Raw genomic sequence first — 23,532 nt, 5'->3', positions numbered from 1 at the left:
AATAGAGATGTGTAGAATAAACATAATGTGTTAAAATAATAACAACACAAATTCTGATCTTAATGAACACACTCATTTATCATTAGAAGTGAAGAAAGTCAATCCTTGGAATAAAGAAATAGCTGAAGCCCCTAAAGTCCCCACCTCACTTCATTGATTCACTTTGTGTATGACAGACCGTTTTGGACATGGTTCAGTGTTTTGGGTCATTGTCCTGTTGCATCAGCCAGTTTGTAAAGTTCAGCTGAGGAACTGACATTAATTCACATTATCCTTTTTACTACACTTGGAAGCTCACCTCTGCGTCAAGCAGGCAGGAAAAGTAGTCCAAGATCAGGAGGCTTTTCATGGTGCAGTACTCCTTTTACACCAGACGTATGATGTTTCCAAATAGTTCATTTTCTATTTCATCCCAAAGATTTTATCATTATGAAGTGTTACTTTGCTCTTTCCCAAACTTCAGGCGAGCAGCACTTTTTTGTAAGCAGCTGAGAGGTAGAGCAGTCCCCAACCAGGGGTTGAAGGGTTGATTCCTCCCCCGGGTCATGTAATAATCTCTTTGCGGGCAAGTTGCACCCAGTGCACTTAAGTTGCATAGCATGTCTGCCACCAGTTTGGACTTGGCTCCCACTTCTTGGTAGAGAAGCCACAGCCCAGAAGTGTCTCCAACTCTATGTTCTTGTCTAACTGGAGGAATTGGGAAAGTTACTCTGTGACCCTCTTTAACATTATATAGGTAAACAATTCTCTGGCATTTTTGGTGTGATATGTCTCACTGTACTCATCCGATTGTCTTGAGCAATACTCAAAAAAAGATTTTATTTCATCTGCTTTTTTAATGTATTTTATCTACTCACAATCCAGACCCCAATGGAGAAAACCAAAGCAAAGCTTGAGAAGGGCATTAAACCCCTTTCACATTAGCATGACCAGCCTGGTCAAAAGGAAAATATTTGTTAGAGGGGGAAGTAAATCAGACACAATATAAAGATTTTAACCAGCAGTGACGAATTGAGACAGCTGCATGGCTCCCGGATTATTTCTTCGGTCTAAGTGGCTGTTCTCCAGCACTGTAGCAATACTCCGCTTTGTGTTGCCTAAGCCTCAGCTCAGCTCTATTCCACCTTCAGCTCCACATATTTACTCTCTCTGTTTTCCTCCCCCGGCTCAGAATGTGCTCTTACAATCCAGCAGGCAGGTTCACCCAGGGGGAATTCTTCTTCTCCCAGTGAGGAGCTCAGGTGTGCAGCTCTGTGTGCTGCTGAACTCTGATGTGTACACACACACAACACACAGTCTGGCAATTTCAACATATTTTTTTTAGAGCTGAGTTTTTTCTTTTGTTCTTGTTGATAATATGCCCCCCCCCTTTTTCCAAATATCAACTTATACATAAAACAAGACAGTCTCAATTCTCAGATCGTAACTTGGATCTAGTGTATGAATTTCTGATGATAATGAGAATTTCTGCCTCAATCTACACACCAGCATCAGGTGGAAGGCGTTTTTATGAATAATGCAAACTAGAGACTAAGAAAAACCATGTCATGTTTTAATTAAAGACTTTTATTAATGTTTTAAATACAGTCTGTCTGAGCCCAACCTGAAGCTTCAGTACAGGACAAGGCATACTGTGTATTCACCCCTTAATGCTCCTAATAATTGACACCATATCCAGCACCAATTTAACTTAATTATCAAATTTCCTCAAACTTCAAATTCAAACATTTACAGAGAAAACTTTATTAAACAGTTCATCTTTGTGTTGTGACTGTGTAATTCTTGAGATAATCTGATTTAATGAAAGAGGCATATTTCTAGGTATAATGCAGAACTTTAATATCACAACAGGTTCTTACCTCCCTGACTAAGAAATGAAAAACAACAACATAAACAAAACGTAGATCAAAAAGGATGAGCACTTGTCATGTCCTTGATCATCCTTTGGTGTGTAAATTAGACTAAAGAAGAAACCATATTATTTACAGTAGAACTGCAAGCACAGCTAACACAAACTGGTGCCAGGATGCTTCTGAAGTGTGGGCATGTAACCAGAAGGTAATGAGAAGTGTTGGTGCCTCGCATTTGTGGATTCAACTAAATCATGCAAGTTGTCGCCACGTCTTTGGGGACTCATGCAGACGCCTGCTGTTGTTAGGTCAGGGGGCCAGCGCACACACTCGCTGCCTTCTACCTTCACTGGGAGATTCACAAGGGAAACTAAAATTTACACGTGCTCCCGGGAACACCAGTGGCCTTGTCAACATCGCAGAGAGAGGTGTGTGTGTTTGCAATATGTAAATATATGAACAAATCTAAAATAAAAACAAAAGAAATATTGTAATCAAGTGCAACTATTGATACAAATCCAAAGGTTTACACTGAGGTTCTTTCCTTTATACTGGAGAGTTGTTTTGTATTTTTGGGGTAAAGTTTTTCAAATGGCCTTTTGCATAGTTTGTTATTTTTAAACATTCTTAGTTTTTACCTCCTAAACTTAAATATTTCTTTAAATGTTCCAGTACAAAACAAGCAGCTAGAGCTGCTAGATCTTATTATGATTATCATCAATTTTTCTTAAATTATTGTTAATAAAAAATTTGTTAAAAGTAATTAATTATTAATAAATTTGTCACAACTTCAAATAGAAAGCAAAGAGTAAAGTAAACTATAAATAACTACGGTATAGACTGCAATATAATCAAGAACTATTTGCAACTTTTGTATTATTTGGTCACATTTCCACAGGTTCTCTGATCACATCCCCGTCTTCGCCACTAAAAAATTATGCTTAGATGTGACTAATAGATGTGTCACTCTTTAAGCTGTACAAATAATTACAGTCTTGTCTTGCTCAGTCAGAAACAATTAAGTAAAGGATGCAAAAATCACAGTTGGGTTGCCTTCACATGAGAACGTCCATATGCTATTATAAAGTGTTACAGTGTATAATTTTTTATTAATTGAGTCCTGTGTAAACTTACATACCAAATGAACAGACTTCTTGTTAGAGGGTGCACAGCTGCAGTATCTGTTACAATATGGGGGGTAAACTACAAAATAAGAAGGTTTATTTTACAGATAGCTAACAAACTGGATGCTAGATTCAAATAGGACCAGCTAACATGCAGTTATGCAAAAGGAAGGACCCAAACTCACCGACCAGAAGGCTTACAAAAAATATTGTTTATATAATAATAACAAACCTTTAGTAAAGGTTCAACTTTAATTACAACTGAAAATAATCATCAACAAGAACAACAAACACTAGAGAGAAAGTGAAAACAGTGCTGAGCAGGAGCAAAACAGAATAATACCAACAGGAAATAAACAAATTAACCAAGACAGGGAACAATGCCGAAACCTTACAAGCACCAGTAAATGATTGTAGTGTATACTCCTGGAAATTATGTCATCCAGCCGATGGGAGTGACAGAAAGATAGAGAACAAACACAAAACCCCAACACTACTACCGGAACCAGGTAAACTTGTTTTCAGATCAGAAAAATGTCACCGTCTCTAAAACTGATCCACTAAATATAGTTATTATGACTTTTGATATTTCTACTCCTCCAACAAAATTAATGCTTGTTCTCCATGAAAATGTACAGCTACTGTAGCAAATTGCTCCTTATTTCTTTGATTCCTGTACATACTGTAGGTTTATCTCTAGTAGTCCTAAAGGAAGCAGACAGATCAAACAAATACTAATCTAGAGATTAGGACTAAAGCTCTACTGCATTACAAAAGAAATTTGTTTTATTGTTTGATGATGGACAGACAGTTCAATCCAATTGAAGTTGTTTGTATAGAATCAAATCACAACGAGAGCCGACACAAGGCACTTTACAAAGTAAGGTTTAAGAACTTAAGACTATTACATTACAATCATATAGAATTATGTGAAAATCAAACAAATCCCACTAAAGCACAAAAAACTTTACAGTCTCTGGCTTTAACTGCTGTTTGGTGTTTTTAATTTGTGCCCTCATTCACTCCAGTCACGCCTGTTGTCATCATTCACAACCACTTCCTGGGTTTATCTCTGTTATACTACTATACTATACTCTATTATGGACAAAGTGATTTACCACTAGGGCTCCTCCACCCCCACCATCTTGTCAGTTTGTCTTTCTTGTTTGTCTTGTTGAAGCAGTAAATTGTAGTTCTTCAGTTTGATCTTCAGTTTGTTAGAGTGAGTTTTTGTATTTTTATTTAATCGTTCCTGAATTGTAGCAATGGTTTTGTTTATAATTATTGTACTACTCTTTCAATTTTTACATTAATTGATTTTTGCTTAATATGGGTTTGTGCATTTGGATTCTCACTTGTTTGTGCATGTTAGTCAGACCTCAATGTGTGTGCAAGTGTGCGCCAGCCCATTTTAACACCCTTTAATGGAAGAATCAGGCTCAGAGTGGGTGGCTTTTTGCCCCGCAATACCAGTTGCGGTAAAAAACAATTAACAACAGTATTTAGATTTCTTAAAAGCCAGTATTACCTGCATGATGAGTACGATTTGCAGAAAAGTATCAAAAGTACAGACATCAATAACAGATTATAAAATAGTACAAACAGGCATCACAGTTGGAGCATTTTAGCAAGTTGGTTAATGCATCTCATTCTTCGCACACTTAAATTCTCCCCCCAGCATCTGTCAAACCCCCTTCTCATGCTGATCTCCCATCTGGCCTAGAGGGGGACGGCTGAAGGGATACTGTACCACCACGTCCAACCTGTCAGTATCCCACCTGCTCACAACCTGAACAGATTATCAAAGCTTTCATCTGACAGGTGAGCGGAAACATGCTCTTCATCTTATATAGAGTTGCTTAGAGAAACAACCCAGCCCCGTGCACCGGGAAATGTGTCCTCTCCCCCTCCTCTACATAAATACTCATGTCAGCGTCAGACATTGAGTGTTCTGTCAGCTGTTAGAGGATGGAAACAATTTGAGCATAACGGAACGATTAAACGGAACGGAACCATTAAAAGCAGCTAAGCATAATACAGTGTTATGGGCTTAAAAAGCTTAATTTAAACTTCATTTTTACTCTTTTTTACTATTTTCCAGTTGTACTTTATCATTGTTAACTGATTAGGCAACAACCAGCAGCAACTAAAAACGACAAAAGAAAAAATAAATCACTGTGGGACTTATTCTTTGATTTAAGTTTTAAAGGAGGGAGACATATAACTAAAGTCAATGATTTTTACCTTAACCATTATGTGCTGTGCCCAGATATGGTGAAGCTGGGACTTTAGTAATGTAAACAGGACTATAAGGTAAAAGACATGTTCTAATTACATGATGAATCATGGCAAGTTATGTACTGTACCTGTACTTCTAGCGTCCCGTGCAGCGTCTGCTGCATGGGAGAGAATCTTGTATCTTGAATCTTGAATCATGTTCACATTTTAAATATTAGCTGTACAAATGAAAGCCAATCCTTAAAGCCTATGTTTTAAAGGGGTTGTGGAGGAATTTACAATAATTCCACTGAGAATGAAATGAAGGTCAAAAAGGACTATCAAGTGCTATATTTGTCAAACCTCTTATAATAAAGCAGACAAATTATGACATCAGATCCTAGCTATTAGTTAGGCATCAGCGGGTGGAGTTGAATGCTCCTCACAGGCTCTTTTGGGTTGTTGATTTTAAAAGAGAGGGATAGACAATATGAGAGTAAATAATGAAGAATCTCTTTAATAACTTAAACTACGAAGGAGTTGAGCCCTGGAGATGTAGTTTCCAAGGGTGAGGAGGGTAACCTCAGTGAAACCTCAGTGATCCTGCAGATAAACCACAACATGTAATCCTACTATCATTCTAACATTCCTAAAATGAGGGTTTTATTCTTTAGGGCGATGACTGGCTGGAGGTTCCCTTTTTATCCACAACCACGTCCTGCATCAGTCGTTAAATATAGTTGCGTGTCACCTTTAAAGCAACAGACACACTTAACGTGTGACGAATGAGCCGAGGCAGTGGTGTCAGACAGAATTCATAATGCAATTACAGGAGGAGGAAGCTGCTCACAATTTCCTTGTAATAAAAGTCATCCATGCTGCAACGAGCCAGGCCCGAGAGACGCAACGCTATCTGGGTGCGTGGACGCACGTTTCACACGTTGTTTGCTTTCATTCTGTGTGTGCGCCGCTCTAGTAACAGACTAACACAACATGCCTGCACAGCGCCCAATCTTAAAAGAGACTCAGCTGTCAGTTGGAGTTTAAACCTGGCAAATGCACACTCACACACCTACACATTCATCTTTTTTCCCCCAGACTTATCCCCACCTTTCCCTTTGTCTAGCTCCCTCATTTCAAGTCACTGTCTGCCTGACTGTCTGCCAGTGTTTCCCTTGTTGTGTTGTTATTTTAGAATCCATCGCCGGGTATTTAGGTCACATGCGGTTTCAAGCCCTGGCAAAGTATGAATAATGCAGAGTTCTTTCATTACACCATGTGGTAACCCTCTGGATTGAAAATCAATGCGCACTCAAGTGGCTGGCGAATGAATGAGGCTCACGCGCCAGCCTATCTGCCAAGAGAAGCGGAGGAGGGTGAGGGCTACATCTCACAGTGGACCCTGAAGGTTTAACAGCACTTCTATTTTAACAAGGTCCAAGCGTTTAGCTGATACAATGAGCTTTTCATCTGCGAGAGGTAGCGTGTCTGAATAAGAACAAAGAAAAAAGTAAGAAAACATAATTGGTCAATGACAATATGTGGCAAACTGTAAAAACGAGACAGTGCTGTACTGTACGTGTATGATTGATTGAGAATTCTTCTTTAACCCCCACTGTTCCAGCCTTTCGGTGCACTCCCTCCTACAGTTCAACTACAGTTCACATTGCCAGGCGTCTCTGCACAGCGTACGTCTACCACTACATTCCAATCGAACGTTTCCAACATATCCATATTCTCCTTGGGTTGTGCAAGCATCATGACTACCCGCTGTGATCACACGGGATACTTTATTTTATAGTCTGGTTGTGACATATGGAACACATGTGGAACTATTTAATGAGTCTTCCTTCCGCTTTTTTGTGTTTTTTTTTTCCTCCCTCATCTCCCCTCTCTTGCAAAAGCCAAAAAAAGTAGATACACATAGATACGCTAAAAGTCTAAAGGGAACATTTTAAATTGAAACAGTCTTCAATTTGGAAACTCATATACTGTTTAGTCCCCAAAGCAATAAGCAACCTATGATGCGAGCTGTGTTGATTACAGAGCTTACTGTTCATATGAATACGGTGCCATGCACCTGTGGGGAGACCAAAGGCTTCCTCTGCCTCATGTCTTTGTCTCTGATTTATGACAATCTGCTCAATAACTGGAAAGAGATTATTGCTGGGAATGGATCCAAGCTCATTTTAGGGTTTTTCTTCCAACAACAAATTGTGGAATTCTTAAATGCACATTTTAACCGATGACCTTTCCTTTCTTGTGTCACAATGCATGGTCCATGGTAGCTGTTCATAAATCAGGAAAATGCCTCCCTTTGTATGTTCATTAATAGGCAAAACATGCATGCATACAACACCAAACTATTCTTTGAATGGACTTTGATTGAAAGCTGGCCTTTTTAACAGCTGCATTCTTATTCTCGCCCTGTAGCAGCTTGTCTAGATGTCCGGCTTGTTATTTGTTACCCCTCAAAATAGAGACGATGGAAAAAACTGTTTTCAGAGCTCTTTTTGCATTGAGGGGCCCGCAGCGCTGAGCAGTCAGAGAGCATCCCATTGTTCAGCGGGGCCAGCATAGGCACGGCTCGCTTCAAAGATAGTTTCTCCTTTTGTTGGTGGTGGGTGGTGGGAGAGTGGAGGAGCGGCTCCAAAAGTACCACACGAGGAGTAGATTTTATCAGAGGGAGGGATGAGGAGGGGACCAGGGAGAGCAAGGTGGAACTGGAAATCCAGGAGTCAAACGTGGGCCAACATGAACATTCTGTTGTTAAATTTGGTTCACATTTATGGGAAGCTTTACTCTGTCAGGTTTGTGCCCGGCGGAGGATGCAAGCTCTTAGAAATTATGGTGAGATTTGGATAATTCATCACAGGATGTGTACTTTACAGTTGCAACTTTGGTTTTGGTAAGAGTCTTAAGTGGCAATGCAAATAGAGCCTGGTAGTCACATTGAAATGAAGAGTCCACTTTTCACACTGTATTCGCCTTCAATTTATCTGGACTCAGAAATAGAAAAAGGGGGGTGGGAGATGGGTGGTATTCTTAAGCTTCCCACAAAGAAGCTATTTAATGTGTGTCCACGAGTCGTGGGTATAAACCTGAAATGATGAGGCAGAGAGCCCAAGCCTGCAGTCAGAGATAAGTTGGACGGATGTTCGCAATGCATTCACAGGGAGCCAATGTGCTTTACTCTGCTAAATGGGCTACAGATACTCCTCAACATGCACTTTGAAATTCACATACACACATGGCAAACACAGGGATATCAGTGGAAATACACGAGTGAATATGGGCAACGTGTACTCACATATTCAATTTGCAGGTAGAACCGTCTAACAGGATGGAATGTAAATATACCTGTCCTCAAAGTCTAACAACAGTTTATTCTCAAGATAATACAATATAATGCAAACTTGAACTAGGAAGTAATATATCTAGGTTATATGATGGTCAATATCAAATTATTAACTTTTTATAAATATTCTCCCAACATAAACATACAGTAGTGGCCAGATGTGTTGCTTCTTGGTATTAGATTGCTCATAAGTCCAGTCCAGATTCAGTTTAATAACATAATATTCTCTTCACTCTTATAAACTCATATAAACACCCTGACCTGCACACAGTTATCTGAATATATAGTAAAGGGACATTGTTTCAGTTGACATCAAAGGGATATTTGGCCTGATAAACTGTCTTGTGTCTCTAAGATAAAATAAGAATAAATAAATGAAGCAAATAAATATAGAGATCATATGATCAGGTCAAATTTGCAAGTTGGTAAAGGACCAGGTCCAACAACTGCTCTGCTGCGCCTGTGATCTGTCACGCTGCGGCATGCACACCGTGGTTGTTGTCTAGATTAAACCCTTTGAACAGTGGCTGTGCTATATTTGTCCTGCGGTCGCAACTCATTGATTATATTAGGCTGAATATAATGTGTGAGCATGCAGCTTCTGGAGGAATGCTGGTGTTACTGTAGGATGAAAAGAACCACTGGAGGTTGTGACATCACATATAAGTTACTTTCTTCACTCTATCCATGTATTGTTGGCAGGTTTCTGGCCTGACGCTACCCTTGAACAGATCCTTCTAATCAAGTGAGTTTGTCTTGGGGACGAGCCATCAGACTGTGGAGGCTTTTTTTTCATTGGGAGCCCAAACAAGAGGCTTTTTATGTGTTTCGGCCATTCTCCTATAGAGGCAGCTGAGATGATTATTTGTTTGTTTGGAGCAAGCGGGAAATAAAAGGCTCTAAGCCACATACAGTACTCTTGGGTTCTGCAGAACATCAGCAGTAGCACTGGACAGTTTTAGCGACTGATTAACAACCCCCTGGATGTATGGAAATGAGATGCAAAACAGACAATACCAACCATACCAACAGCTCAAGACCAACAGTTTACATTGAACTGGTTCAGCTGCAAATTTAGTTGAATTTTGTCTAACATGGAGGAAGAATAACTGGAATAATATAATAAATAATAATAAAAATGGTAAGGGATGCCAACAAGCTGAAGAAGGAGTCCTATCAGGCCTGGACAACCTCTGGGACTCATGCTGTTGTGGAGGCAAAAACATGGGCCTGGGAGAAGTTTGGGGAGGCCAAGGAGACACCACAAACAATTCTAGAAAACCGTTTGACCCCTCAGGAGAGGGAGGAGTTCTTCACTAATCAAACCTCAGCCACAGGAGACACAATGTGGTTTTCAACCCGGTTGTGGATCGTTGGACCAGCTCTACACCCTCACTAGGATGCTCAAGGGATTGTGGGAGCTACTAAAAATCAGTTCCTCCAAGTCTGAGGCCATGGTTCTCTGCTGGAAAAAGGTGGTTTGTGCTCTCCAGGTCTCCCAGGTTCTTGCCCCAAGGGGAGGAGTTCAAGTATCTTGGGGCCTTGTTAATAAGTGAGGGAAGGAATGAGCGTGAGATTGGTAGATGGGTCAGTGTCGATGTCGCAGTCATGCGGTCGGTGAAAAACGTCTTCATGTACAATAAAATTCATGGGATCCTTAGTTCTTGCAAGGGTCTCAGGTATGCTGGAGGCTATCCCAGCTGTCATAAGGTCGCCAGTCTATTACAGGGCCACATACTGTAGGCCATGTCCTACACATCTCTCACAGACATGGTGACTCCACACAAAAAGGCTTCTGGGCAACCTTGGAATCAAACCCAGCACCTTGTTGGTGTGAGGCAGAAGTGTTCCCCTGTAATTAATCCAGTAGGTGATAAAAGTAAGAACTTTCTATCTACCGTACTGTACATGTTGATGTTCTATGTAGAATGTGCCAAATAATTTCTATGCAAAACAGACATTAATAATCAGGCAGTGGCAGTAGCAGCTGTAGTAGGAACTAACTAGCAAATCGTAGTTCAGTGCAAATTGAGAAACTCCACTGTGATTGGTTTTCAAGTGTACATGTTGAGAACAATCAGCGGAATGTGATAACAGTTGCAGTAATTAACAAATTGCCCGAATGACATATATTTGGTCTGTGTCCACTGGCTTCCTGTTATAAGTCTAATGGATTTGGGGAAGGAGGAGCAGGTTTTGGTCCATTGTATTAGATCACCAGTATGCATACAGTGGATTATACTGTAGCTCTGAGGTTGGTAGCAGATGTTAAGGCAGGAATCCTCCTGATTTGATAGAAACTTTGTATGTTCAACGGTTCCAAATTGATTTAGGGCTGAATGCTTAAAATGCTTTGTGAGGCATCCTTGTGACAGTTTGCTATGAGGATACTTTATATGCTGTGTACAGATTATATCCATAATAACTAACAAGTATATACAACTTATATTACATGTTTGACAAATCAATATTAATTGAAAATTCCAACACAAAAGAATCTTCATGGTAGCAGTAAAGTGTTTTGGTTACCAATCCATGTGGTGAAGAACAGTCGATCTACTTTCTTATTCTCACCTGTGGTAGGATAAGCTCTGGTTTATGACCATAAAATCAAGATCCCACATGCGAGGGGCTGAAATGGGTTTCCTCCGCAGAGAATCATCCACATCAAAAGGAAACCCGTTGGGGTGGCTTTGCAAGTGTCCTGGAAAAGGGAAATGTGGGGTTTCTATGTTTAGACAATGGCTAAAGACAGATGGATAGATTATTAAGTGAATGCCTTTGCATTGACTGCTGTAAAAATATTAACTCCAACAAGAATAATGTAACAAACAGTACAGTACTGGACCCCAGATTTCCTTTAGACATGTTTTTGGTACATGTATGGGTGATGATTGGCTCCTAGGTATTTCTGTCCTCTGGGTGACCCTTCCTGCAGGGCTGCATTATGTCATTTTGTTTCTCATTTGCTTTACTCTAGTTGGTCAAATGCACAAAATGTGACATTTTATTAGGACATCCTATTAGTAAGGAGTTACAGTACGGTAGCCCAGCATAGAGCTAATAAACATATGGGTTTGGCATCAATTTGAGTGAGTGCATGCTCCTAATTTTTGGAGATACATTTTATATACAGTATGTGCTAAAGAAGCTATGTTGGTGAAAGATGACACCCTGTTGTCTCAATTTAGTTAAAGAAAGTTACAAGACAGTGTGAAGGACCAAGCAGGCAGGGAACAGCAACACAAGTGGATTTTCAAAATGTGAAATTGCAAAAAAAAGAGGGCAACACAACCAAATGTTTCCACAGATAACTAAGCAATATAACTAAACAGATTAACAAAGACAAACTGAGTTCCTGAAACAAACAGTCAGCATGTAAATTATAATTAATTATGAAATTAAACCATTATATTCAAATAACAAAGCAAGATAAACCAAAATCTAAATTGAAATTGTTTGATAGCGGTGGATAGGTGTTCACTTTAAAGAGCCACTTCCTGTATAAAATAATCAGGTATCCACAGGCTCCTCCTTTGCACAGAGAACATCCAGTAGCAGCAGCCGCAACACTGATAAGTCAAATTATTAACTCACGAATAATAACACACAGACCTGACTTTACTGTATAAAAGAAAGGATGCCTCTTGTCTTTGCACATACTATATCATTCAGTGTGTTATTTTTCACCCTCACACCGATGTGCCCACACAATACATGTACATCATCACAAATCCATTTGGCTGCTCCATTTTTGCATGCATTTGATACTGAGGTGTTTGGTAGATGTTTCCCTCAAACACAAGAGAGAGAGACAACAGTAGGAAAAAAAGCAGAGAAGTATCGATTTTCTGGCACCGCCCTGTTGCTCCGATTAAGAAATGCCAATACAAGGATTTCCCCCCGACTCCCCGGTTCATGTTGAGTTCACTTGTCATTTTCTATAATTCTGACAAAATCAGGATGCTTAACCATGATGTAGTTAGCCATGCTTGGCCGCCCTAGGGCTTTCTGATTGAATTAGGCATCTGTGTTCTGCCATTCAGTATCAGCCTGCAGTATGCCCAACACTTATTGGGGGCAGGCGTTATTTGCTGCTCTTCCATGGGAACAAACAATGATGCTGCTCATGAACGGTTTCCAGTTAATGTTAGTGTATATACAGTTTACTGTGTATAAACAATGAGCTGTTTTTACAGTATGAATCCAACCATGTAGATCATCCCTAAGGAGGGAGTTTTTACTCTCACTGTTGCTATGAAATGTTAATAAAATATATATTTTTAAATTAAAATGTGTTGATTGATTTTCAGTTAAGCAGCTTGCTGTATGGTAGGTTTTCAACACAGTTGTGTACTTTGTAAAGATCCTTAGTGTACTGTTGTAAATTGGCACTAAAGCATTGACGCTCTTTGCTGCTTTTGACTCAACACTTTGACAACAACATGTGTTGTCTGTGCTCTTCCTTGTTCTGTTTCCACTTTTCAGTACAGTAGATTGCATTGTACATTACAGCCCCCACAGGTGGAGGTCTACATGTTTCTCACCGAGTCACCCATCCATCCATTTTCAACCGCTTATTTGGGGCCGGGTCACGGGGGCAGCACTCTGAGCAAAGAGTTCCAGACTTCCCTCTCCCAGGACAGTTCCTCCAGCTTTTCCGGTGGGACCCCAAGGCTCTCCCAGGCCAGCTGAGAGACATAGTATCTCCAGCTTTGCCTTTCGGCTCAGCTACCTCTTCATCATGACAGACCAGTACACCGACCGCATTACTGCAGCCGCCGCACCGATCCGTCAATCTCACGCGCCTTCCTTCCCTCACTGGTGAACAAGACCCCAAGATACTGTAGCACCACCACACCAAGTTGCCACCATCACAAACTCTAGAAATGATTCAGAAGTCACCATATCTATAGCTTGCTAAGTATGTAAACTAAACTAATGCAAATTATATTTTAGCAACAAACAGGATGAAGCCAGCAATTATCTAAGGTAATAAACTTTTTAAAACTTTTTCCTTGCTTTGACATATACAAACCATGCATTGGTACTAGTTGTCAAAATATTACGCTCTACTGTAGCACTGTCCCCTCCTTTATTCATTGAAAACATTCTGGCCTTTTGCATTGGAAAAGACTTGATTTCTGCACCACAATTGTTTATTTTCTTGTTCTTAAAGTGTGTGTGTGTGTGTGTGTGTGTGTGTGTGTGTGTGTGTGTGTGTGTGTGTGTGTTCAGTTTGTGATGGCCATCAATAGAAAGAGAGTGGAGGGAGAGATTAGGTGACTTTGTGTGCTAATCCCTGTGAAATCACAGGCCCTGGGGGGGTAGGGGGGTGGAGAGATAGGCCTCGGTCTCTCTGATCAGACGGGCTGTAGCTCACCATGTGAATCTGCCGGAATGCCCAGTAATCCCTCCCAAGCCACAGAGAAAGCCCGCCTGACTGATCGGCAGGTCCCCTCACTGCAAGCACTCGGCTTCTGCCTCTAAAGCACCTCATAATGGCCAGAACTGGGAAGACTATAGGCAAGTTAAGGAGGTGAGGGCCGAGGTGAAACCTTAGTGAAGAAAATGGAGAAAGAATGTTGATTCAGTTGTAAAATAACTGGTGTGATCACCATGGTGCTACCAATGGCTTATGTACTGTATGGAACCCTAGAATAACAGTAAATTATTAATGTTCTCCTATAATATCTGAGTCTAAAACTTAAGGGAGCTTGATAACTCACTTCTCCTTAATACTTTACTTTTGTGCAGACCTTTAATGTTATATAAAGTGCTTGCATGCTTACATCATTTAGAGTACTCATGTTTCCACACCTTTTGTTCAGTTTACTGTAGCTTGGTTTTCCTGTGAGGTGTGACGTTACTTCTGGTCTTCTTTTCCTGTCTTGTGTTAGCTTTACCTGGAAGGTTAGTTTGTATTTATTGCATCATCTTCATTCAGGTTTTGCTGGTTCCTTAATCAGTTTACACAATCAGTTTTTTTGTTGACAGACAAATGTTAGACAGAGGCAATGCCAGGTCAAAACCGTTTGGACGTTTTCCCGTAGGAGATTTAATTAGTTAGTTTAGCGTTAGAAACAGGTTATTGTTTGTTGGCTATAGCAGCCGTTCACAGTAAGCACAGTGTGTTTGTGTGAGTGTAACAAACTGGATATGTACGTATAGCCCTAATGTTCATTGAACATTTGTCTAGTTAGATTAGTCCTGCTGTTATGTATTGTTTTAGTTCCTGCCTCCGCAGCGCCTTTTGTTTTGTTGGGCATTTTGGAAATAAACCATCCTTTCTATTCTACCATGACTTTGCAGACACCATTGTTTTTCTTAGAATTTTTAGTCAAATTATTAATGCCTGCTTTAGCACCGTTTTTTTGTTAGGTTTTGTGTTTGACATATGGTTTGATCTGTGTTATGGTCCCAGCCTGCCTGTGACTTTTAATTTTATTATCTTTTGACTCCTGTGTCGTCTGTTTCTGGGTGTTGTGCTAGTCAGAACTTTTTTAAAAGAAAAGTTTTTGCATTTGAATGGTAAATGGTCCAGCACTTGTTTAGCTCTTTTCTATCTAGTGGTAATTAAAACGCTTTAACACTGCATTTACATGCACAAAAACACACACTACTGCTGACACTAGGCAAGGACAGTTTGGCACACGACTCAAAGAAGCCAAGAATCAAACCACTGGTCCTATCATTAGTGGACAATACATAGCTCTACCTCTGGAGCTAATGCTGCTCCTTAAATTTTAAATTTCTCAATTTTCGAAATAGTACAGCAGACATATTGCCCTACAAAGTGAAATCAGGTCAAAAAATGTAAATCAGATGGGCCTAATGAGAATTTGTGGGAGCTGGTACTGGTCACGCAGACAAACAGGTGGTCTGCAGAGACTTTGATGGGTTATAGGTTATAGCATCGTAGAGAAAAACAAATAAAAAGATATTAGACTTTTGGTAATATGTTATTACAATTTTTGACAATATGGAGAATAAACACACCCACACACCACACTCATGCACATGTATGTTGCTACACACAGATTTGATTGAATGAATGAAAATGATCCATCAGCCCGTGTTTATGCAGGAGACAGAAAAGTAAACAATAGAGGCAGGAACATTAAGACACTTAGACAGAAGTGTAATTACTGCTTCTTCGTCTACCCAAATTTCCAGCAGGGGACTCATTGCTGAAGGTACTTAGACGGTTAGGAGTAAATGAGCTCACTTTATTGCCTTCTAGTTTGTAATGGGTCTCGCTCCCATACCTCTGGCCAGTGGTACACGCCTTTAACCAATCACAGTTAGCTCTCACAGTCAATGTTTATTAGCTATTGTCGTGCCGAGCAGACAGTAATGTGCACTTCACTTGAAAAACCCTGTCATGACTACGGGAGCCTGGAGCGCCTAACTTTTCTTCAGCACATTTCGGCCTCTAGCTGTGCGGCTAGGGACAGAGGTGGTTTATTACTTTTGTAAATCCACATCTCCAGCACAGCAGTAAAATTACGTGTATGCATGTGGTTTGTCTTTTGTTTACGGATTCGAAAAAATATCTGCTTTTCAACCACAGTCAGCCAAGCACATTTTACTGTGAAGGGCGTCAAGTAACTAGCATGCGTAGCTTTTTGTAACTACTACTATTACTTCTTACCAAGACAAGTATTACAGCAAATAAAGTTGCTTTTCTACACCTTTTGAGACAATAAATATAAATCAAATAATAAAATTATAGTATTTTTTTAAAATATTAAAATAGTAAAATACCCTTTGCAACTTGAGTTCATTGCTGGTCTCATTTTTAACTGTCCTACAGTTGCAGTACTTTGAGTAAATCTAAAGCTCCAATATCATCGCTTTCAATAAACATAGCAATGACGTAAAAATATAAACAATTACTGAACTGACTGACGTGCGACTTTTGTCATGCTTAAGGTTTTGAAGGGTGGTGCTACAGAAATCTTAATGGAGTCATGGAAATAAAAAAGGTTTCTTCCATAGATCTATGAATGTTTTCCGTACCTCCTGGTAATCCTATTCCTTTGTGGAATACTGTATGTTGTGTCTAACACTGAGAAATCACTTGCACTTGTTGCCAGTGGCATGTGTTCAAAATAGAAAGTGCTTATTCTCCAAAGGGCAGGAACCTGTTTCAAAAGCTGAAGGGCTTCTGTAATTAAAGGGTCTTGTACTGAAGAGGAAATTACAGCACCAATGAAGGCTCTGTCCTGTAGCTGTCAAGCAACACAGTAGAGAGAAGAAAGTGTCATCCTTTGATTTACTTCTTACATTACAACAAATATAACATACATTAACTGAAAAGACAAACTGATTATTCCAGGGCATACACATGAATTAAATATTTTACATCTGTCCATAAGAGATCAACTGAAAACAATTAGTCTGAGTTTTCTCAATTGTTGAATACATTATTGTCCATTACTGAGTGACCAGGAAAGGGAACAGAGTTACTCCCATTAGGGTCACAGGAAGCTGTGGGAACTAACTTCCCATGATGTTATCAGACAACAACATGAAAAAAACACAGACCTACTGTATAATCAATGCAAAGAACAAAGTTAAACTTGTGTGTTAAACAGCTAAACATGCAAGAAAGCAGATAAAATTCCTCTAAACACTGTTTAAAATGTTTCTAGGCAACGTTTATGACCGATACAATTCATTTTTAAAAGAATACATTAATGTCAGTTCTTAGTAGGGGGTTGTTTTTTATGTCTCTCATCATTAGTGATTTACATACATAACCTTAAAAAACTCTGTAGTGGAAACCTTATGTTGGACAGTTCTGCTTTTTCCAGTCTTCCAGTCTTGTAACATTGGCTGTCATTACCTGTGTTTTGCCTGTCAGTTACAGTAGTTCTTAGTTTTCAGCTTTTTACTTTGTAAACAACTCCATTATAGTTATTTTTTTACCAACTCAAATGACAAGAATTGCTTGTTGCACTTTTCCAGTGTTTTCTATTTCTTTAGTCATTTGTGTTCAAATACTCTCTTGGTAAAATGGAAAAACCTTACACTGTCGCTAGGCCATTGCTGTGTCAGATGTCCAGTTCATCCATCCATTAACCACTAACCACTTATATTTTCAGACATCCTTGGTTTGGAAATTAAATTGGAACTGAAGCTAAATCCTCCTACACACACTCCGTTTGACCTCCACAGTCTCACCTGCCTCAGTGTCTCAATGTCAAAGTACTTCCTGTTTTCACATTTTCCTGATGAGAAAGAAGCCTTTTCACATTTTTTTTGCACAGGCAAAATGCACTCGCACACACTTTTTTTTTCTTTTTTGAGGCTGTTGTTTGTTGCAGTTCCGCAACATAAATATAGTAACAAAATGTAACGCAAAAAAATAATTTGGAGCTGTTTTGGTTTGTATTTTCCAGAAAAATGGGATTCTTTTATTTTCATTTAATTTCCACAATCACTTCCGTTTAATGGATCATACCTTTGTGTAGTCTGTCTGTATTATTTTTAATGGTGATCAACACCAAAACAATATGCATATTAAATTTATTTATTTAATTATTAAAAAACTTTACTCCTTTCCTTTCCAGCAAACCAAAAATAATCTCAAGGCCCTTTACAAAGTTTGATTTAGGACCCTAAACTATAGAACTTTACAGAAAACAAAAACACAGGCCGTATTGATTGAGCCAGCATCTGCACATTAGGGACACACAACTCTGAGTGCCATGATGCCTGTAGATGAGGGCAGAGAGAGCAAGAAACACTACTTAAAGCAAAAAAAGACACAAAGTTATACCATGGTGACATGTAAGAGGATAGAAGGAAGAAAAGTGAGAAAAATAGAGAAGCTCAGTGTATAAAGGAGGTCCCCCAGCATCTAAACCTATAGCAGCTTAACTAAGAGATGGTTTGGAGTGCCCTAAGCCATCTTTAACCATAAGCTTCCGCAAGAAGAAAAGTTTTAAGCTCAGTCTTAAAAGTAGAGAAGGTGTCTGCTTCTCTGACTGAACTAGGAGCTGGTTCCAACATAGAGGAGCTTGATATCTAAATGCTCTGCCATTTTATACTGTACGTAGTATGTGTAATTGTTAGACAATTAGACCAGTTAGTCCAGCTCTTCGTGGGGGATCTCAAAACCTTTCTAGGCCAGAGAGACATATTTTATTCCTTCTGGGTCATATGGGCTTTTTCTCCAAGGGACATGACTGGGACAACACCTCTCCATGTGGGAGAGGTGTTTTTACTGTATATCCACCTGTTGACACAATGTTCCATGTGCCCCACACAATCAAGCAGGTCAGTGTGGTGAAATACCTTGATTTTCAATGATCAGGGGTTACCCTGGTAACCATCCATCCATTTTCTAAACCGCTTATTCCCTAATGCGGGGTCACAGGGGTGCTGGAGCCTAACCTAGCTGACTATGGGCGAGAGGCAGGCACATTCACACACACACTCACAATCAACCTAATGCACATCTTTGGACTGTGGGAGGAAGCCGGAGAACCCAGAGAGAACCCACGCAAGCACGGGGAGAACGTGCAAACTCCACACAGAAAGGCACCAGGGCCGCCTACGGGAATGGAACCCAGAAACTTCTTGCTGTGAGGCGACAGTGCTACCCACCGCACCACCATGCCGCCCCCCTGGCAACCAAACTTCTTTTAAAGACAGGGCCTCTAACTGGGGCAGGGTGTACTCTAGGTCCCTTGAACCTTCTGCCATAATCCATCTTAGCCCTGGAGGTACACACAAGAAGGTATGGAGATCTCAGATCTCAGGTATGGAGGATCTCAGGTCGCGTTCTGTGGAGCACCTAATACTGATCAGCCTGAAGATGCTCCTTTGTCCAACCAGCACACTGTGTAGGGGGTGGGAGGTGTTGTCTAGGTTAGAGAGGAGTTTGTGCACTTCACTTGAGAAACCCTGTCATGACTACGGGAGCCGCGAGCGCATAATTTTTCTTTAGCACATTCCGGCCTCTAGCTGTGCAGCTAGGGACAGAGGTGGTTTATTACTTTTGTTAATCCACATTTCCAGCATAGCAACAAAATTACATGTATGCATGTCGTTTGCCTTTAAAAAAAAAATAATGTTTGTGCACTGTGATACTAGTGCAATAGAAGAATCAGAATCAGAAAGGCAGCAAGAAGAGAATTCCTATGTTATGAATGAATGTACAGTATAATTAGAAAAATTAGTTTGTACAGTATAGTTTGGAAATTTGAAGTTTATGGAAGTGAACCTTTGGTGGAACTGCAGCAGTGGCTCAAGGGGTAGAGCTACCCACCACTGTAGGATCAGGGGATTGATTCCTGGCTACAGTGTGTCAGCTGCCACTGGTGTGTGAACATGTAAGTGAGTAAATTTCAAATCTATTTTTGCCAAAAAAATAGAAAAGTGCTCTATATGTATAGGTGAGTTGTGGACTGCCCAGTGCTTCAAATTGTGCTGGAAACATCTCCCCACCTCTAACCTCAGACCCTCAACTTGTACCTTAAGGTTTACTTGGGGATAACTCTGCTCCTGTTGTGGGTAACAAAATGGTACCTGTTGTTGTCAACAGCGTTAAACAGTTGTCTTCCACTTCGCTTTTTAATATGTGGGTATTTGGCTGTTGCCACTGCCAAGTAGCTGGCCAGGCACCACTGGGGACTTCCTCAGTGTGTGATAACAGTCATCTCATATATGCACCAGAGCTAAAAACACCTAATATTAGACCTTCCCAACATTGATTCAACTCTTCCATAAAAGCCAGTGAGGGTGGTACTGTACTAAGATTGCAACTGCAAGAGCATCAATGCCTTAAGCTACTGTACTGTATTCCTTTGCGTGCTTTAAGGCTCTTTTGGGCATCTCTGGGGTGAGATGGACCTTGTGCAGTACCTTCAGCCTCTTGTCCCACTCCTCTGAGGCTCACTACCTGTTCTTGTGCTCCTTGTGCTGTTAGTGGGGAACAGAAATCTGCTGAGGCCCACATAAAAGAGTTCAGTCATCTCCAGCAGGAGATGTTCCAGTCTCTCCTGCCTTACAGCAAATTGGTTCGATGCTGCAAGCAATAGGCCTGAAAGTACCTCATTGTGACACTGAAGTTGGTTTCCACACAAAGTAATAGGCCATGGAATTCAGATACGAGCTGTGGACTAACACCCAAAAGCCAACAGCTAACAGATCCTGCAATTAATGACAATAATAAGGAGAAAAAAGAACAGAGGAGACATATAGAAGAGAACAGCACAGGTAAACACAACTGCCTTAGAGGTCAACCATTAGCACCACAACCTTCATGACAAACTCAAACTATAAAGAATGTTTTCACCTCTCCTTCCACTAGCCAAGTCTACTCAATTCAGTTCATTTATATAGTGCCTACATTAAAAGTGGTATTAGTTTTGTGTAGATATATTTATCAATGACAGTGTTTGAAATAAGGTAGCAAGTAACTACTCTACTGTATGTGATCAGTCTTTTAGTAACACAGCCCATTCAGCTTAGTATTGTTTTTCTTAACGAGTAAATTACCTGTCGCGGGGGGCATGGGGGGCTGATGTGGTGGGCTACCCGGGCTGCGGTCTGGGCGGAGGTTGGCCCTCACTTCATAGCTGAAGAGTATGTGTAGGTTTGGGAGGACTACATGGGGTGAGCATGTGTGACATGGTCGAGCTGATGTGGTAGGCCCCGCTCCGCTCTTGTGGGGGTGGGGAACTGGGGATGAACCCCTCTATGGGCGCCTCTGGCTCCACTCTCTCAGGCCGACCCTCCCACTGGGGGGAGTGTTTGCCCCTGGTTCTCATGGGGCGGACGACTTTGACCCACGGTGGTCTACTCTGACCTCAGGTGCTGTCTCTGTGGCTGCTGCAGCTCTGCCTGGGGGGGTACAAACTCAACCTGTCCACTAACCCAGCGACATCACACATATTTAGGATGGACTAAATGAAACCAAAAATAAACCATTAATCAGGAGGAGTATATATTTTTCTTACTCCTCAAAACTGTCCATCACAACACAACATTCAGCCTAATGCTTGGTCAACTGCCGGACAGGACAAAACAAAAAAAATTTTTAAAAATAAGTAGTGTATGAGTAAATTACTCATTTTAATCTTTATACTATAAGAATTGTTTCCAATCAACCCCAAACCATGTTAAATATGCCAGCATAGTAGAAGCACATCCACAAGTAATGCTCTTAAAATGTTGTGTGTATATGTACATACTGAATATTACATAATAGTGCTGCTAGGATGCTGGTACCTGTGTAAAATGATCACTGAAGCATTTAGAAAGAAGAGCACTTCTATTTTTCTTACTATTAAAAAAAGATTCAGAGTCAAGATTTTCCAGCTGAAACGTGGTCTGGATGGGAGCATGTATACTGCTCCCAATCTAGTCTACAAGCACTAATGTAGCCTTTTCCAGATGTTGCATATGTACTAATGCTCCCTCGTACCATCAGAGATGCTTTTGAACTGAGTAATAAAGCTGGCATGTCCCTCTCTTCTTTAATCTGAAGGATGCAGAATCAATGGTTTTCTAAAAATGATCAAATGTTGATTAGTCTGATCACAGAATGTTTTGAATAAGTTTTTGTCCAGACAGATGGCATTATTGGATTATGTTCCTACTGTTTATGAAGGACAGAGCCGTACACCTGTACAATCTAACGCAAATGAATACAGTAAATCTTGCAAACCATGCAAATGCAGATATGCAAGGTTTGATTTCTCTACTATATTTTTAGGTCCATGTGGGTGCTGGAGTCATACTAGAGTGAATTGTAATGTGACATCATATATTATTATAATGAATGAGAACAAAGCAGAGTTGTTGGACTTGGTTGCATTAGACTGTACAAGTCTACAGTACATAATAAAGTGGCCCCTCTACGTTTGGATCAGGCCTGTTTTAAATGCTGTGCAGTCTGGTTTTGTTCTTGTTACATATGCACCAGGTTTGTTTTGATTCCTTGACTCTTCTGATAATATTATGACTGCATGTTGTAGAAATTGTAGATGCAAGTTTTCACTTTGATGAACCTTTAGCCCATCTTTATTAAGTGAGATGCCCTGACTCTCTAAGATGCTCTTTTTATACCAATTCACTACTTAGTGGCAAAAGGTTTTTCCTTCTCTTTCTTTTACTTATTTATATAATTTAGGTTTAAGACCCTAAAGAAAACTACAGTATATATAGAAGCCCAGCAAAGCCCACTTGAGCAAATTATTCCTGCCATCATGAAATTACCTTGTTTTTCCTTTTTCCTAAAATACATAATTTGAACATGAAACATTTGATGGGTTTTCTTTATATTGTGAATAAAATATGGGGTATAGCAAATCCAAATTGTAAATAATTTTACGACTTTTATGAAATTGTAAAAAGTGTAAAAATGGACACAATTAATTATTGTAGATAAGATAAATAAATAGTTACTTAATAATAATAGTTATAAATAATCAATAGTTAAAGTTTCCTCTACCTGCTTCCCACTATGCAAATGTACTACAGTACATGTTTTTAAAGCTTATATAACTGTGTCATTCCTAATTAAATTGTAAAATATCCGTAAATCCGTAGGCGTAATTTTTTCTATACTGTTACATTTCAAGACATTAAGATACTGATGCACAGAAATTAATCCTAATCTTCAGTGTCTCTGTGTTCATCACTTTGTGACACAAATAATTCTGGTGGAAGCTTTGGCATGATACACAATCCGGGTAGGATACAAATTTGCTTCAACTATGCAGGTTCAATTAAATTACCAATAGGCTAAGTGCAAGTGTAACCAAATATAGTTGTTTAAACTAGGTTTGACCCAGTCGTGAATTGCGAACACCAAATTCATTCCTGCCTATGAAGATGCTGTGAAATAAGGATTTCTGCTAGAGAAAAAATGCAGCTGCAGATTAGGCAGGTGACGCAGTACAGAGTGGAAAGAGCATTTACTCCTTGTGTTGTCCTCCAAGCTGTCAGGCTTTTCCCGGGCCTA

The 23,532-nt window shown here is 40.0% G+C and overlaps 1 protein-coding gene across 2 annotated transcripts in view; it reads left to right on the top strand.

Annotated features, from left to right (window-relative positions):
* Positions 1-23,532, top strand: part of LOC114865364 (retinoic acid receptor beta-like) — a 128,874-nt gene that overhangs the window by 51,392 nt on the left and 53,950 nt on the right. The gene's annotated exons all lie outside the window — the stretch shown is intronic.

The sequence above is a fragment of the Betta splendens genome, chromosome 11 (assembly GCF_900634795.4).
Source record: "Betta splendens chromosome 11, fBetSpl5.4, whole genome shotgun sequence".
Classification (NCBI taxonomy): Eukaryota; Metazoa; Chordata; class Actinopteri; order Anabantiformes; family Osphronemidae; genus Betta; species Betta splendens.
This window is presented reverse-complemented; position numbering and strand designations above follow the sequence as displayed.